The sequence below is a fragment of the Petaurus breviceps genome, unplaced genomic scaffold (assembly GCF_028583685.1).
Source record: "Petaurus breviceps papuanus isolate PSGF00001 unplaced genomic scaffold, PetGlider_PUasm1.0 151, whole genome shotgun sequence".
Lineage (NCBI taxonomy): Eukaryota > Metazoa > Chordata > Mammalia > Diprotodontia > Petauridae > Petaurus > Petaurus breviceps.
The window spans coordinates 5286770-5298514 of record NW_027185712.1 but is presented as its reverse complement, the minus strand read 5'-3'; the positions used below and the strand labels follow the sequence as shown (position 1 = coordinate 5298514).

General features: G+C 34.2%; 1 pseudogene; it reads left to right on the top strand.

Annotated features, from left to right (window-relative positions):
• The first annotated feature begins 10856 nt into the window (after nucleotides 1–10856).
• On the top strand, nucleotides 10857–11526 carry LOC138153606 (40S ribosomal protein S3a-like; annotated as a pseudogene).
• The last annotated feature ends 219 nt before the right edge of the window (nucleotides 11527–11745 follow it).

Genomic DNA, 11745 nt, shown 5'->3' with positions numbered 1-11745 from the left:
AAAAAAAAAAAAAAAAAGGCAACTGCCGCCAACTGCCAACCACAGGACCGTTAGCTCGGCTTTTTTTTTTTTTTCTTGCTCTGCTATGTCAGCACGTCCATGGGGCATGGGAGATCTTTAAATCCCATAACCCTTACAGAAAGACAGCTGCTTAAGGGGTCAAAAATCTTTTAAAATCATATTCACTAGATCAGGGGAAAAGTCAGCACCCTGAACTTCAGAGAAAATACAAAGAGAGAAAATAAAAGCAGAGAAATAAAGACCAACAGACAGGGTTCTGACTGCCTTAATCAAAGCAATATTGCTATACACTTTACATGCATCCCTGGATCGAGAGAGCCTTTACATCTGAGCAGTCAGGGAGTTCTGAACATATGGCCACTCATAATCTGTATCAGGGAATCACAAGATCCTTCTTATAAGTGAGCCCCCAAAGCAAAATACCAACTCAGAGTATATATACACTTCTCAGAGCTAGAAGGCATTACAACCCTCCTCACTCCGTGCCTAATTAGAAATTAGGAAAAGGTGTGAAGCCTTTCTACAAGTAAGCCTACCCTTAGCAAGCTTCCCTTAATGGGCTTCACCATGAGGTTTATTAATGGGTGGAAAAAACCTTAAATCCCATTAACATTACAGCATCCCAACAATTTCCAGTTCTTTGCCACCACAAAGAGAACTGATATAAATATTTAAGAACATATAGGCTCTTTTTCTTTTTCCCTGGTTATATTTGGAAATAGACCTAGTAGTAGTAGTAGTACTGCTGGGTCAAATGGTATAGGCTGTTTAATAACTCTTTGGGAATAATTACAGATTGCTCTTCAATATAGTTAGATCAGTTCACAATTCTACCAACAACAGTGTCCCATTTTCTCCACATTCCCACATTTATTAATTTCTCTTTCAATCATTTTAGCAAACCATTTTAAGTGTAAGACATCTGCTTTTTTTTAATATAACTATCATTGTTTTGAATTTTTTTCATCCTAAAACTTTTGTTCATATCCTTTTACCATTTATCAATTGGGGAAATGACTCAAATTCTTATAGATTTGACAAAGCTGTCTATATATTTCAGAAATGAGGCCTTTATCTGATAAATTGTCTGTAAAATTTTCTCCCATTTTCTGTTTTCCTTCTGATCCTGGCTACCTTTGTTTTATTTGTACAAAATCTTTTTTAAATTTAATGTAATAAAAATTATGCATTTTACACCTCATCTGATTTCATAAATTGTTTGACTATCCATAAGTCTCATAAGTAATATGTTCCATAATCTTCAAATTTTCTTATAGTATTTCTCTTTATATTGAGGTCATGTATTCATTTTGACCTTATCTTGGTAAATGGTCTATGCCCAATTTCTGCCACACTGCTTTCTAGTTTTCCCAATAATTTTTCCCAAATAATGATTTCTTATCACCAAATTTTAAGTCTTTTACATTTGTCAAATACAAGGTTCCTATATTTATTTGCTACTGTAAATTTAATGTCTACTCTGTTTTATTGATCTACTTTTCTATTTCTTAGCCAGTACCAGGTGGTCTTGATAATTACTATCTTATAATATCATTTAAGATCTAGTACTGTTAAACCTCCTTCCTTTAAAATCAAATTTAATTCACTTTTTCCTAATGCCTTCCTCCAAATCAAAGAAAAACTTGTATTTTTTCTGAGAGCAACTTGAAAGTCCTCTCTCAGCTTCAATTTTTACATCTATAATATGAGGTAAGCAGTGGATAGAATGCCTGGTCTGGAGCCAGGAAGATGCACCTTCCTGAATTCAAATACAGTCTCAGACATTTACTACTTGTATGACCCTGGGTTTCAAGTTATTTCTAGCTCTCGATCTCTGAACCTATGATCTTATCTAATTAATCCCATCCTTAGAGGCAGCTAGCTGGTGGAGCAATGGTTAGAGTGCTGGGCTTGGAGTCAAGAAGATCTTAGTTCAAATTTTCTCTGGTCAAGTTATTTAACCTCTTTTCTTAAGCTTACTCAATTGTAAAATAAGGATAAAGTAACTGTAAAACAAGGACATATGAGGAAAATAGTAGTACTTAGCTTGCAAGGTTGTTGTGAGGATTGTAAACATGGCCTCTATAATGACTACACTAACCTTTTAGATATGTTGGAGCTTCCCTTCTTTACCAGGGAGCAGGACACTGAAGTGACACAACGATCAGTGAATCAGAAGGACTTCTGAAATCCAGGGTTGCTTAACGTACCTCCAAAAAATTTTTGGATATGCCAAATAAGAGGATTTGTTTTGCCTGACTATCCAGATTTGTTTTTATTTTATTTTTTCCCATCCTCCCAATGACACAGGTGGATGGGAGGGACAGACAATTAATTTTTGTTAATTAAAAAATCTTTAAAATGAGCTTTATCAGGGGTAGTTTTATACTTTTATATGTTCCTCTGTATTTATTATGACACATATATATGTATATTGTATGTATAGTCATATACATAAGATCATACATATAGAAGTGACATTTGAAGTCATCTATTCCTGATGCCTCCTTTTCCAGTTGAGAAAATTAAGTTCTAGAGAAGTTACGTGGATTGTCCAGTCATCATCTGTGGCAAGATTTTAGCCCATGACCTCTGATTTGAGAGTCAATGCTGTTTCTACTAAACACTCCATTTATGTGTGTATGTCTATGATGTATAATGTAAAGCCCTCTTAGAACCATACATTTGGTAGTGATACAGATGCTAACCTAGATTCTCTGATTCCAAATCTATGGCACTCTGCTGTCTAAGTGACCTGCCTGCCTCTTTATCTTTCTCTGATTCATGTGACTGCTACCAGATTAATGTTCACAGAGTAGAGGTATGATCATGCCAATTTAAATTCCTATGGCATTTACTGGTTTTGCCCATAATTTTTCACTTGCCATATAATGATCTGCAATCCTAGATTACAAAATCCTTTTTCTTTGTACCTATCATATCACTAAATACAATACTTTATACTTAGGAGGGACAAAAATATATTGATTGATTAATAGATTACACAATAAAAGTTCACAAGTTTAGACTCTATTAAAAGCTTCCTAAAAATAAGAGCTGCCCAAAGATGCAATGGGTTCCCCTGATAGGTAGTAATTTCTCTATCATGGGATGTCTGGAATCAGAGCCTAGATGATCACGGGATGGGATAAAGCAAGTAGGATTAATGCTTTAGTAATAAATTAGGCTAGAGTATTTCAATGGTGTTTTTTACCTCAAGGAACTATAATTCTATAAATTCAAATTTAGATGAAGGGTGGGGAAGTCTCAATCTTCTTATTCCTTATAAGGAAAAAAAAAAGATTTGCTAAGTAAATAGTTTGAACAAGTTGATATCAATACTTTACATGTTTCTTGTATAATATATTTTGATGTTTTAAAGTATCATTTTCCAAAAATCCATAATTTATTTAGGTTATAATTGGTAACACTTTATCAATGAGAATAATAAAAAAGCCAGAATACCACAATTATACTTTGAGGGAAATCAGCAATTGTTATAATTTTCTTGGACGCATATTCTAAGAAGGTGAATATGGCTACAGAACACAAAAGGAATATGTATAAAAATCATATTATTTTACTTTAATAGTTCAATTAATGTGACTATACCTTAATACATTTTAAAAACTATATAAGGGGTGGCTAGGTGGTGCAGTGAATAGAACACTGGCCATGGAGTCAAGAGGACTTGAGTTCAAATCCCACCTCAGAAACTTAACACTTACTAGCTATGTGACCTTGGGCAAGTCCCTTAACCCCAATTGCCCTACCTTCCCCCTTCCAAAATAAAAAATAAAAAAAGACTATATTAAAACAACTTATCTTTTGAATATAGTTATATCAGCTTCATTTAAATTTAGACAATCTTGAAATAGTCTCATTTTTCTAACATTTAGTGAATCTCCTCAATATCAGTTAAATTAAACTGAAATTTATTAAACACCCACTTTTTAAAGATATTTGGTATATAAATGTAAAGGTTATATAGGAACTGCTCTAAAAATAGATTATGACATTATAACAAAACAACAACAACAACAACATGAACATACCCATCTATAACATAAAGGAGTTTGATCCAAATTAAAGGGGAGGTCAATGTAGAAAGTCATTCCCAATTAAGTAGAGAAAGATGACTTTCAGCTATGGGGATAATAGGTTTGAAGGAAGAAATCCAGTAATGTGTAAGTGAGGAGATGGCACCTGAGTTGAACACAGAGCATAAGAAGGGTGAGTCATCGGGAAGGGGTAAGTGGCATAAACAAAGGCACTCCATTGCATAAGAATGGAAGATAAAGGGGTGGCTAGGTGGCACAGTGAATAGAGCACCAGCCCTGGAGTCAGGAGGACCTGAGTTCAAAGGTGGCCTCAGACACTTGACACACTTACTAGCCATGTGATTTTGGGCAAGTCACTTAAACCCAATTGCCCTCCAAAAAAAAGCAAAAATTAAAATATAATAAAAAGAAAAAGAAAAGAAAAGAAAGAGTACTACAGGATGAGTGAAACATGGAAAATGTGGAAGTCTTTAAGTAGTTTGGAACTAGATCATGAGGCAGGGTAAAGGAGGCTGTGTTTCTAGTACATATATATATATATATATATATATATATATATATATATATATATGTATATATGTATGTGTGTGTATTTATTTTTGATAACCACAGATTGGTGTCCTGGTTCTATCATTTACTCCCTGTTTCATCTCTGGAGTAAATCATTTAAACTTCTTGGACCTCAGTTTGTTCTTCTGTGAATTATTTCTGAGATCCCTTGAAACTAAATTTATGATCCTCAAAATGCAAGTATCAAGAGCTGATATTTTGTAAAGTAGACATCATAGAACATCTGTAGTCTTTTTGAGTAGAAGAAAACAGTGAATGATCCAATAGAAAGAAAATACTTGGGCAGTAGTATTCAATCCAATAAAACAATGTACCAGAAACTATGCTAAGCACTGGGTAAATAATTAATAAAAAGAAAGACAATCGCTGACTTTCAGGATCTTGAATGTAAAGGTAGAGACAACACACCAAAGGAGACAAGAAAGCCGACAAGGAGGAAAGTAGGGGCAAGGACACCCAAGGGTACCTGGAATAAAGACATACTGTTAGTGAAGTTGAAACGAGGTAGAGCAGCAGGTACAAAGTGGAGTGAACTGAATGAAGTACAGTTCCTGCCCTTTATAAAGGAAGCCACTGGGAGGAGTTTGATGCTCTGCTCTAAAACCCTCCAATCAGAAGGGAGAGGAGGCTGTGAGAGTGCTGTCAATCGATCCTTGAGTTAGCAACATAGTAAGGAGTTTAGAAAGATCAGTTGGAAAAAGAACTAATAGGAGACAAGAAGAGCAGTTAGAATTGTTATCAACCTGATTATAGAATTATAAAAGTTTTAATTTATAAATAATATAAAATTATAAAATACTAACATACATACATGAAGAAATATGGGGGGGGATCTATGAAATACTATATAAGTTCAACTCTGTAACTTGGGGCAAGTCATATCATATCTCTTAGCCATAGTTTTATAAGGTGTAAAATAAAGGAATTCAACTAGAAGTTATCCCAGCTTCTTTCCTTGCTAAATCCTGTGATCACAGAGAGATCAGTAACCACACTGATTATGTTATATAAAAGATGAGTAATGGTTATATGGAGGAACATAAAATTCTTAATGGTATATCTAAAATTTATTTATTTTGGTTTACAATTATAACAACAATCATTGTTGAGTGCTTCCTACCACTACTAGGTAGACTCCGTGAGAGACAATAAATTCAGATAAAATTAAAGTCTCTGTGCCCATAAGATTCTAATACACAAAGCTATAATATGTCATGCTATTATAATACTATGACAAATTGTATTAATAGGAAGTGTTGAATATGGTGCTTGTGAGAAATATCTGGGTTTAAATATACAGTGATATTTACTAGATAGATGTCCCTGGACAAAAAACACTTATTCTCCAATGTGTCCCTAGGTCTTACCTACTTAGTTATGTATAAAGTGTGGCTTGCCTTGGTAGGGATAGCTCACAAACCTGGAATTAACAACACTGAGGAAATCTTAGATCTTTCACATATTAATTCTAATATAAGGGCACCAGAGCATCACAAAATGCCATATTTTTCTTTGGGGAAGCAGAGTGACAGTGGCATGACAGAAGGTTCCGTGAAAAAGTTGGCTTGAAAAGATGGGTTAAAAAGAAATGAAGATAAAGAGAGCTAGGGAATGACTTGAGCTAGGCCTCAGCTTCCCAAACCCTAGCGTGGAATCAATGTAATCAGAGAATTGGAGGGAGCACATTTCTTTCTCTGCTATTCTTGTATTTAAGTAAGTTATCATTCTAAGTAAGTTCAACCTATAATATTATCTTTAGCCAAGCTTTATCAAATATGAACTACTAATATTCATTTGCTCTGTTAATGTTAACACAATCAGAGAAACAGGGCAGTTCAATTGTAGGGGCATTAAGGCAGCAGGTGTTGCCAATAACTTTAATGAGGACAGATTTTCTTTCTTATCCTGAGAATTCCATTAGACTTCAGATAAAAAGCAAGCAAAGCCAAGCCCTTTGGACTAGTTCTCTGAACACGCCCTACTGTGCCTTGTTAGCAAAACAAATTTTCTTGTGATAGGTTGACCTATGTAACACAATAGTACAGCTTTGGGGTCATGTTTTTTTTTTTTTTTCCTGGGTGCCTCTTTCATTGTTCCTTTGTATTTACTTGTGTCATAACCATCCCTGGAAGTTACTTTTTTTTTGCTGGGCTAGGCTGTGAGCTATCCAAAGTTTAGGTACAGAGAACTGGGACAACAATTAGCCATTACGGATTTATTAAAATTCTTGATATATAACAAGAACTCTGTGTGTGCTAGGAGTACAAATATAAGCAGGGTAAAAAAAAAAAAGATAGTCCCTCTCATCAAGGACCTTTCATTCTAATGGGGTAAGATAACACTTAAAAGAGAGATAAAAAAAAACAGCAGGGGAATAGCAAATTACTCAGGGAGATAGGTCAGAAGTGCAGCCTGGTCCCCCTCCTTAAAACATCATTCTACAAGAAATAATTAGAGAAGGTTCAGGAGTTGAGCATCATTCCATTGTGAAACATAATTGAGAGATGAAGTCAATCTTCCAGAGTAAAGAAGTTTCTAAATTACATGGTAGACAAAGTCCTATGGAGATGAGTTTATAGTATAGATTAGAGAGGAATTTGTGACAGTAATATTAACTTTCAAAAAGTCATTGAGATCTGCTAATGCCTTCAAAGGCAAGGAAAGAAGTTTTCAACCTTTTCTCTATCATGGACCCCAAATGGCAGTCTGATGAAGCCTTAGGATCCCTTCTAAGAATAACTGTTTCCTTACTTCTCTTCTAATTTTAGATACATTAGTTTAATTTACATAAAAGTAAATTTTATGTATTCAAAATTGTTCATTTTATATTCTGTGATCTTTTGTTATCCCATATTCGGTCATGAACTTTTCCCCTAGAACAGATTTGACAAGAAATTAATTCTTTCCCATTTTTTAAAGTTATGGCAGTCTTTGTGTCTGAGGAATGAACCCATGTGAAGCTTTTCAGGAAATATAGTATGAGATATCGGTGTAGTCCCACTTCCAACCAGAATGTCTTCAAGGTTTTTGTTGTGGTTTTCTCCCTATAAAAGCTTTTTTCCCCCATTGTTTGTTCTTACCCAATATCATAATCTTTGAATTTTTCAAATGTTAGGTTACTATAATAATTTGTTTCTCTATATTGTGTGCCTGGGCAATTGATCTATTCATTGAATTCTCTATTTCTTATCTAGTACCAAACTGTTTTGATGACCATTTCTTTATAGTATTTAAAATCTCAGACTATTAGGCTCCTTTCATCTCACTTTTTTTCAACATTTCCTTGGTATGCTTGATTTTTTTTCACTCAGACAAATTTTGTTAGTATTTTATATAACTTTAAAAAGTAATCCCTTAGTCGTTTGCTTTCTATTGCATAGAATATGCAAATTAATTTAGGCAGTATCATCCATTTTATTACATAGGTTCAGTCTACCTTTGAGCAATTAATATTTATTGCATTATTTAGCACTATCTAGCTTTGTAAAAAGTACATTTTATATTTGCATTCAAACATTTCTATTTCTCTTGCCAAGTAGTTTCCCAATTATTTTAAAATATTTGTAGTTATTTTAAATGGAATTTCTCTTTATATGTCTTTCTGATGAATTTAGATGTTAATAATACACAAATGCTGATGATTTTTGTGGGTTTATTTTCTATCCTACAGTTTTCTATATTTGTGAATTATTTCGTTTAATTTTTATTGACTCTGTAGGATTCTTCTAGTAAACCACAATACCATCTGTGAAAACCGACAATTTTTTGCTCCTTCCTAAACATATTCCCTCTTTTACTCTTTCTTCCCCTCATCAGTATATTTGTACATAGGTGTTTACATGTTGCTTCCACCATTAGACTGTAAGCTCTTTGAGAACAAGGACTATTTTTGCCTTTCTTTGTATCCCTTGTCTTTATCACAATACCTGGTATAGAGCTGTTGCTTAATAAATGCTTACTGATTTTCCTTCCTACATTTTTTTGTTCCTTTCCTTCCTACCTTCCTCTTTTTTGTTACCTTTGATGGTTCAGCATTTATAACACTGGGGTGAATCCCAAGGTTTTTTCCTGAGTCCTCTTCATTCTCTACTTATTTTTCTTGGTACTTTATCCACTTACCGTCTATCTCCAGTTGTCCTGATCTATATCTTGCCATTGGGCCCAGATGACTCCAGAGGAGAAAGTAAGGCTGGTGACTTTGCACAGCCCTCCATCACTTGAATCCAATTCACTTGCAACTCAAAGCATCAAATTCCTGATGTCATGGTCCTCTTTAAGAATAAGGGACAAACCACAACAATCAGCTCACATGGATTTAAATTTTATGTCTATCCTCTTCACTCTAGGTCTATATTTCCAAGCTTAGTCCCTCTCCTGAATTTCAATCTCACATCATTAACCCACCACTATACAACTCAAGCAGGAAGTATCATAGACATGTCAAACTTAATATGTCCAAACAGAATGAACTCATTCTTTTCTCCCAAACTCATAGCTCTTCCAAAATTCCCTAGTCTTGTCAGAACCTATGCAGTCACCAAGGTTTATAATTTCAGTAGCATTATCTGCTCCTAACTCTACCTCAAAACAAATATCCATTTGACAAGTTTTGTCATTGTTAATTCTATAACATTGTTCATATCTAACTCTTTCTGTCCAACCACACAACCATTATGCTCATGTAGGCCCTTATACACTTTTGCTCAGACCACTGAAGTAATGTTCTAATTTGTGTCCTTGCTACCAATCTCTTCCTACTCCAATCCATATTCCAAAGAGCTGCCAAAGTGATTTTCTTGATGGATAGGTTTGACATGTTACCCCCTTGTTCAAAAAATCCAGTGACTCCCTATTACCCCATTATCAAATTAAAACAAATAAAACCCTCTTTGGCAATTAAAGCTCTTCGCAACTTCACCCAATTTTACCTTTCCAAGACATTAATCTGATTAATTTAGTCTACAATACAGCCAATCTGACTATATTACTATTCTTCATAAATTCTACTTTACTTCCCATCTCATTTATTTTGTAATTGCCATACTAACCAACGCCTGAAACATATGCTTCTCTCACTGTCAATTTTTAGAACTCCTAATTTATTTCAAGAATTAAGTGTTATCTTCTACATGGTCTTTCCTTATTCTTTTAGTTGCTATTGCTGTGTGTGTGTGTGTGTGTGTGTGTGTGTGTGTGTGTGTGTGTGGTCTCACCCAAATAAAGTTAAGGTCTTGATGACATGGACTGTTTCATTTTTTTTTCTTTGTATCCTCAATATCTTACATAGTTTCTAGAAGAGTTTGCATGGTTGAAAAATGCTTGTTAATTCATTTACTGACTTTTCATGCGGCAATCCTTAAAATATAATGATAGTGACTGGATCCTTCTTAAGTTACCCTTTTTTGAAAAGAACAAGCCACACTTTCATAAATTCCAGAGACATCAAAAACAAAATTGAAATGATAAACGTGACATTAACATTGCAATATAAAGAAAGAGAAGCAAATAGAAGGAAGAAGATGAGTAAAAAGAAAGAAAAGGAGGAGAAAGGAGGATAAGAAGTAGAAGAGAAGGGAAGAGGAAGAGGAGGAGGAGGAGGAAGAGAAAAGGAAAAGGAATAACAAGAACAAAATGATTGTAATGAGAAACATCTATTGTCATTTTCATAATTTTTCATTCTGACTCTGAAGAAATGTATATGCTTGTGACCTATGGATTTTTCATACACACATATGTATGTATGTACATATATAAACTTTAGTATTGTGATATAATCTTGGTCATCATTTATAAGTTTGTCAATTCTAGCATTTATTTTATAACTTACCTTTTCTATTATCTGGTTAAACTTTTCTTCTCTTAGTTTCATACTATAAATATTATTCTACTGCCTACTGAAGCTGTAAATAACCTCCATTGTTTATTTTGTTACCTTGAAGATGTTTATAGAGCATGTCATAGATTAACTTTGTGAGAGACCTGTCTTTTCTAGGATACCTGAAATTATTTATTTCTCTTTCATACCATATGTTTTGTCCTCTAATCCTGGACCATTTTTTTGTTTACTTTTATTATTTTCTCCAAAACCCAGTATTTTATGGTTAAGAAGTCTGTTAGTATAACAGGGGAAAAAATGTTACCCAATAAAGGTTGATTAGTGAGCTAAGAATAAACTTTTAAGCTTGTGAATTTCAGTGTGGGATCATGGAGATGTACAAGAATAAATGCCTCACCAAAGGTGGCAAAAAAGGAACCAAGAATAAAGTGGCTGATCCATTTTTGAAGAAGGATTGGTATGATGTAAAAGCACCAATTATGTTCAACATTCAAAATATTGGCAAGACTGGTTACAAGGACTCAAGGAACAAAAATTGCCTCTGATAGTCTCAAGGGTCAAGTTTTTGAAAGTGAGCCTTGCTGATCTGCAGAATGATGAGGTTCCTTTTCCTAAGTTCAAGTTAATTACGAAAGATGTTTAGGAGAAAAATTGTTCCACTAATTTCCATGACCTTACCCAGGACAAGATGTACCCCATTGTCAAAAAGTAGCAGACCATGAATGAAGCACATGCTGATGTCAAAACTACCAATGGCAACTTGTTACATCTCTTTTGTGTTGGATTTACCAAAACGTGCAACCACCAGATCCATAAGACCTCTTATGCCCAGCACCAACAGGTCGGTCAAATTCATAAGAAAATGATGGAAATCATGACCCAAGAGGTACAGATAAATGACTTGAAAGAAGTTGTCAACAAACTGATTCTAGACAGCATTGAAAAAGACATGGAAAAGGCTTGCCAGTCCATTTACCCTTTCCATGATATATTTGTCTGAAAAGTCAAGATGCTCAAGAAACCTAAATTTGAATTGAGAAAGCTAATGGACCTGCATGGTGAAGGTGGTGGCTCTAGAAAACCTTCAGGAGATAAAATGGGCATAAAAGTAGAATGGACTGAGAGCTGTGATCCATCAGTTCAAGAATCTGTCTGAAATAAAACCTTTTAAAGATTTACAAATAAAAATCTGCCATTGTGGAAAAACAATAGAAAAGAATAAGCTTTTAAATATAACAACAACAAAGAACATAGAAT